The sequence below is a fragment of the Trichosurus vulpecula genome, chromosome 4 (genome assembly GCF_011100635.1).
Source record: "Trichosurus vulpecula isolate mTriVul1 chromosome 4, mTriVul1.pri, whole genome shotgun sequence".
Taxonomy (NCBI): domain Eukaryota; kingdom Metazoa; phylum Chordata; class Mammalia; order Diprotodontia; family Phalangeridae; genus Trichosurus; species Trichosurus vulpecula.
The window spans coordinates 129,463,233-129,469,915 of record NC_050576.1 but is presented as its reverse complement, the minus strand read 5'-3'; the positions used below and the strand labels follow the sequence as shown (position 1 = coordinate 129,469,915).

Sequence of the window (6,683 nt, the reverse complement as noted above, 5' to 3'; positions counted from 1 at the left end):
AGAAATACTAGCGATAGCAATTAGACAAGAAAAAGAAATTGAAAGCATAAGCATAGACAAATAGGAAACAAAAATTACTGATTTTCACAAATAATATAATGTTCTACTTGGAGAACCTTAGAGATTCTACTAAAAAACCATTGAAATAATTAATAACTTCAGCAAAGTAAAAAGCTATTTTAAAAAAACAGAAATCGGACTGTCCTTTGCTCCGGAGCTTCTAGGCCGCGCGCGGCTCCGGCGGAGGAAGAGCTGAGGGAGGAAGGACGCAGCCTGTCTGGGCGGCCTGTCTGGGCAGCCTGCGAGCTGGGAGCCAAGGCCTAGAGGACCCCAAAGCGCCGCGTGACCGAACCCGCAGCCGCGATGCCCAAGGACTGGGACAAGGATGTGTACCCGGAGCCGCCGCGCCGGACACCGCCGCCCGACCCGATCACGTCGCTGCCCAACTCGGTCACCAGCCTGACGGACGCCTTCAATTTCATCATAGACCTGCACGTCACCCGCTTCCGAGAATTTGTTGAGGAACAGCATGCGAAAAACAAGACCTATTACTATCATCGGCAATACCACCGAGTACCAGACATAACCGAGTGCAAGCAAGGAGATATTCTGTGCTATTTGAATCAGAAATGCAGTGAAAAAGAGACTACAAAGTTGATCAAGAAATTGTTAATATGGTCCAGGAAAGACTGAAGGCCTGTCAGCAGAGGGAAGGAAACAAGCTATCAACAGAACTGTATGAAAGAGCTCAAACAGTTCTATGAGGTTGCAAAAGCTTATCAGGATCGATATCATGAACTCGGAGCCAATTCATCTGCTCGGAAGTGTCTTGCAAAGCAGAAGCAGTGGATGCTTGCTGAGCGGAAAGCTGCCAGGGAGGCTGTGGCGGCCTGACTTAACCAAAAAATTGTTAGGATCCAGTACTTTTTTTTTCTGTGATCATCCCAATAAAAGTCTTTGCAGTTCAAAAAAAAAAACCAGAAATAATCAATTTCTGCATATTACCAACAAAACTCAACAAGAAGAGACAGAAAAAAAAATTCCATTCGAAACAATTATAGAATATATAAAATATTTGGAAGTCAGTCAACCATGATACACACACAGGAGTGATATGAAATAAATATAACTATAAAATACTCTTTATAAATATAAAGACAGGTCTCAGTAATTGGAGAGATATTGATTGCTTATTGAGTCATGCTAATATCATAAAAATGAAAATACTTGCCTAAATTAATTTACTTAGTGCTATACCAATTAAACTACCAAAGGGTTATCTATAGAGCTAAAAAAAAAACTAATAATAAAGACGAAAGGGAAAACAGTCCCATCCCTCAAAAACTTATGACAGTGACTTTATAGCTAAACTGTCTGGTGGCATCAAGAATGTATAAACTAGGTCTAAGTCTAGATCATAAATCAGCCTTGGAATACTTCTTATTTAAAAGGGGAAAAAAGCTTTTAAAATATAACCATATAGCAAGAAAGGCTCCCCATTCCCCAGCATGTTAGATAGACAGCAAATGGTCTAGAAGTCCCAGAGGATGGACATCCACAGATGAGCTGAAATCTGCAGCAATGAAAGCAATATCCAAGTCAATGAAATCATAGATTCATTGGAATGCTGGCATATACAAAGTGAGTAAGAAATTCCAAATCAAACAAATTTACTTCTGCTTCCAGGGCTCAGTGGGCTCTAACCCAAGCTTCTTGTGTTGGGAACTGTAGGCCTGCTCACTAGCTTTGTGTGCTATGGCCTCTGGTTTTGTGAGGTGTGGGGGAGGGGTGGTCTGGCTGCTGGAAGTCTCCTCTTCCCCAGGACTGCTCTACAGCACGGGTGTTCTCAGCTGTTGTCTGTACTGGTGTCTGACACTTCCCCTGGCTGTACAAAGGCATGTCTGGAGTCCTGGTGTTAACATTTGCTAGCTTCACCCTCCTGGGGCTCAGTTACTCTCATCATTCTGCTGAGGTAGGGCCTGCTGGAACACCTCTCTTCCTGCACTAGTCTCCTTCAGACACCACAAGAAGGGCCCTCTCCCCAACTTCCCTCACTAAAAGGCTCCTGAAGCCCCACTTCTGGCTTCTCTGTTTCTCCCAAGGGAGTATTCTCTGGGTGAGGAAGGGAGGGAGAGCCAATTTACCTGCTCATCATGGCTTCCAGAAGTTCAAGAAGGCAAATTTCAAACCTTTAGGCTGTGGGCTGGCAGCCTTTGGGGTAGCTGCTCCCATGGCTGCAGGTTCTGCGCTGGTGTCTCCCATAGCTCTGACAGACTCCTGTCCTGGGCTGAGAGGCCTGGGGCTCGATCACCACCGTAGCCAGTACTTCTGCCCTGGGCCTGCTCCTGCTCCCGCTTTTCGCTCACTCAGTGTTCTCCCAGACTGGCATGCTGGCTGGGTTCCTCTGCTGTTCCCATTTTGTATGGTCTGGTGCTATTCCACGTGCCTGGCGCTCCTGCCTCTCTCAGTCTACTAGTGGCTTCTAACTCAAATCTGCTCAGATTCACTTTTTTAGATGTATCTGACAGAATTTGTGAGAGAGCTCCAGTAGTTCCCTCCTTTCACAGAGCCATCTTGGCTCCGCCCTCCTTTACGTATCATTCCAATAAAACTTGCCTCCCAAGTAAAGGCCTGTGTGAATTAGCTAATTTTAAAATAATATGATAATGAAGAAGCAGAAAAAGAGACACTAGCAGAAAAATCAACGCCATAAGAGTCAGGCATAATTATCAGGCTCTCTATCTTGAGAGATCGTCCACAGGAGAGTGGATGACCACTTGGTCACATTGTTGAAAGGATTCCTATTCAGGTACATGTTGGATTGGATGGCCTTTGAGATCCCTCCCAGGTCCGGAATTCTGGGACTCTGGGATATTAACCTGTTTGAAAGTTTCCTGAATCTCTATAGAGAGTTAATTTTGTTCAACATTAATCAAAGAGAAATTAGTATCCACAGATAACAATTCTCTTACAGTAGTATCTGCTGCCACTGGCCACAAACAGGCAAAGCTCCCAGTTCCCTTCAATAGTCACTTTTGCTGTTGCTTCTATGGCAAACATGCTTAAAAGATGCCAAAAATCAAAACCTTTTGTCCATTCTCCCCTCTTCCCACAACTTAGCAAAAGAATAAGGGAGAGGCCACACATAAAGTATGTCACAGCTGACATAGTGCCCAAAGGGGAGAGGGGGAATTTGTTTTCCCAAATGTTGTGTTAAAAGCACAAAGTAAAAAGGTATCAGAGTTTTCTGGGAATAAGAAGGCTGCTGGTAGAGAAACATGGTAGTCTCAAAAGCAATAAATTTGATCTCTCTGAGCTTCATGCATTTATCAATATGTAATGTGATCTTAGTCTCCTCCTCCTCCTCATCTCCTCTTCCTTCTCCCCCTCCTGTCTGTCCACATGGGGAGTCATACCCTCACATGTGGGTGCTCTGTTCAAAGGAATAGAAATTTTGATTGCTTGAGGTTTGGGAGGGATAGATCTTTTTCTTCCCTACTTATTTATTCTATCATTGGTTTGTTTGTTTTTAACTGGGACAATTAATTCTTTTGTCTCATGTAAATTTTATTTATCTTTTCTTAAAACATAGTTCGGAAAACCAGGAAGCCCATTAGGATTTAAATGGAGCTACTTGACTATGCCTTTAAACCTAAACCACTTTGGCTCTCACTGATTGGCCAATTTGGCTGAGAGTGAGTATAAATAGAAATTGTTTCTGTTCTGTCCAGAAACTCTGAGGGTCTTTCCCTCCCAGATTGATTCTTTTGTGAAGGCAAAGTGGGCCATCTTTTGCCTCAATTCTTGCCTAGCCTTTAACTACTGAATGGGTGTTGCCTCAGACAAACTGAGACCTGAGAAAGACTTTAGTTTAAAAAGGACAGGGTCTCCCACTACATCCAGGGCAATTGCCAGTTGTTCTGACCTATGTCTTGCCACTAGATTCAGTTGACTTTGGAGGAGAGTGGGATTCATGATTTTGCAGAGCTCTGCCTCACTTATAACCAGTTCACTTGCAAGTCAAGGCATTACCCTCCTAATGCCATTGAGAATGAAGGACAAACAACAAGTCTACTACTGTCATCACCAAGAAGATCCGGACACTACAGATGGAAACCCATTGGTTCAGATAGAAATCTCCCAGCCTCCTCTGCCTCAGTCCCCTCTTTTGGGAATTTTGTCTTGACCTTGAGACTGACAGAGGACCTGATTTTGATTGACAAGCATGCCTGCCCTCCCTTTGGACTTATAGGAAGAAGAAATGCCAGAGAGGTCAAGGGAAGTCAGATGCCATGATGGATATACACAGGGACTCCAGATCAAAGGTGGTATAGACAAATCTTACATGAGAATTGTCATGGAGGATACTGTTTGCTCAAAGACATTAGAACTAATATATAGACCAGAGCCAGTGATTCTTCATTCCTCCCCTCACCTTTCCTTCTCTCTCCTAGGACAACGACTGCTTCAAGCCTCCTCTCCACCCAGGTTTGTCCTTGTTTTTAAAAAGCTTGTTTGCCCTGGTGGGTTTAAAAGTTTTGTTTTCTGAATCAAGCAAATGTGATAAAGTTGTTCACCAACATTGCTAAATTGTGTACATCACTCTTTGAATGAAACATTGATAGGAATGATTGGGAACACCCAGAAGGGTAGGAAAGATAGATTTAAAATGGCAGTATTTTGGCCGAGCGCAATCTTTGGCTGGGGACTCAGAGTTAACAGAGAAAGTTATTGATTCATTTTTACAACTTCTCAGGGCAAAGAGTATATGTTTATCAGGGTTTCTCCAGACAAATGAGTGATCAGTAGTGTCTAGACAACAAACTAGGCTGATATTGAGGCAAGTACCATGGCCTCATTCGGAAGGAAAACAATTCATCCAAATGGAGAGAGGCAAAAGGAGTGGAGAGAGGCACATATCAAGGGGAGTAGACTGACTCACAGAAAGGTAGGAGTGAATTAAAGTGACCTACTCCTGTCTCCCTGCTCCATCATTTAGCAACATCACTGATACATGTATAATGAGAACACCAGACTTAGTGACCTCTCAGATCTCTTTCAGCTCTCCATCTATGATCCCATAAATTAGGAAAAGAATAGCAACCTTGAAGTCAAGGCAGAGAAGAACTTGTACATTATGTTTCCAACTCAGAGATGAAATGGTCTGGCTTAAGGCAGATCTACGTTGTTTGAAGCATCACAGGCAAGAGCAGCAGTTCTAGTGGTTGGAGCCTGAAGAGGCACAGATAAAAGCAGCCCCTGAGAGAACTGGATGGCAACTACAAACAGGCAAGCATCAGCCAATCTGACACAGCAGCATACAGGCAGAGCAGCTGGCAGAAGCAACAGAGAAGCCCTACTTGCCACAACATCAGCAGTCACAGTACACCCAGAATGATGAGAATTTTGGACGTTGCTTATGAATGCCATGAGTTTTAGGAGACAAAGGCAGAACTCTGAGGAAAGAGAGAGGAAGTGGGGAAAGGAGGTATGAAATGGCACCTATTGGGACTAGTTTCTGATAACTAGTCCTTATTACACACGTATATATTATACAACTTTGAAGTAACATTGCTATGTTTATTATTGCCTTAAAGAGTCTATGTTCTTCATATTCCACAATTTGTTTAGCCATTCCCCAATTGATGGACATCCCCTTAAATCCTAGTTGATTTTTTATCTCCTTTTAATTTGCCCTTCTGGATCTGGAAGTTTGTTTTGCTTTCAATATTCATCTCCATCTTCCACCTTAAAGTTCCCCTCCCAAACTTGTGATGAAAAAATGCTATTCATCTCTAGAGAAAGAACCGATAGAGTCTGAATGTGTACTGAAGCACACTTTTTTTTTTACTTTATTTTTATTGTTTGGGGTTTTTTTGGTCTTTGCTTTCTTTCACAACATGAGTTGTAAAACAGAAATTTGTTTTACATGACTGTACATGTATAACCTGTATCAAATCGCTCACTTTCTCAGTGAGGGAGGAGGGGAGGGAAGGAAGGAGGGAGGAAATTTGGAACTCAAATTTTTAAGAAACTAGTGTTTAAAATTGTTTTTACATGTAATTGGGGGGAAACAAAATATTAAAATGAATAACTTTTTTAAAAAGAGTCTATGTTCAAAAGCCTTGGATGCAATGGGTTGTTTGCAAGAATGTCAGCTAATGCCATTAGGGTGGGTTAAAACAAAACAGATAGTGATCATTTTTTGCAAACAGAGATGCTCTATGGGAAAATGAACCAGAGAGGAGTTATTATTTGTGTAAGCCATGATCCAGGGCTTCCCAGGCTAGATCTGATCTTTGAGTTTGCCCTAAAAAAAATCAAGTACTCTTTTAGCTCATTATATCCCAACCCAGAGTTTACTCTGGGAAATCTCTTAATATAGTTTATGTATAGCTTGTATCTAGATTTCCACAAACATGAATAACAGACTTCCCAGTCCCATACTGTATAAGACCTCAAGGTAACAAATATATATTCTTTTTAAAATAGCCTTTATTTCATCCACAGAAAATGCAAACAATACAAAGAGAACTCTTAAGACCCTATAAACGGGTGAAGAAAACACACAAAGTAGCCCATAAAAAAATCAACCCAATTCTCTTCCCTTTCTGGTGTGTCCTACTGCCTATTCTCTTTCCTGGCTTCCTTTAAGTGCCACCTAAAATCCTATCTTCTATTGG

The 6,683-nt window shown here is 42.1% G+C and overlaps 1 pseudogene; it reads left to right on the top strand.

Annotated features, from left to right (window-relative positions):
* Nucleotides 1-363: 363 nt before the first annotated feature.
* LOC118845827 lies at nucleotides 364-894 on the top strand (annotated as a pseudogene).
* The last annotated feature ends 5,789 nt before the right edge of the window (nucleotides 895-6,683 follow it).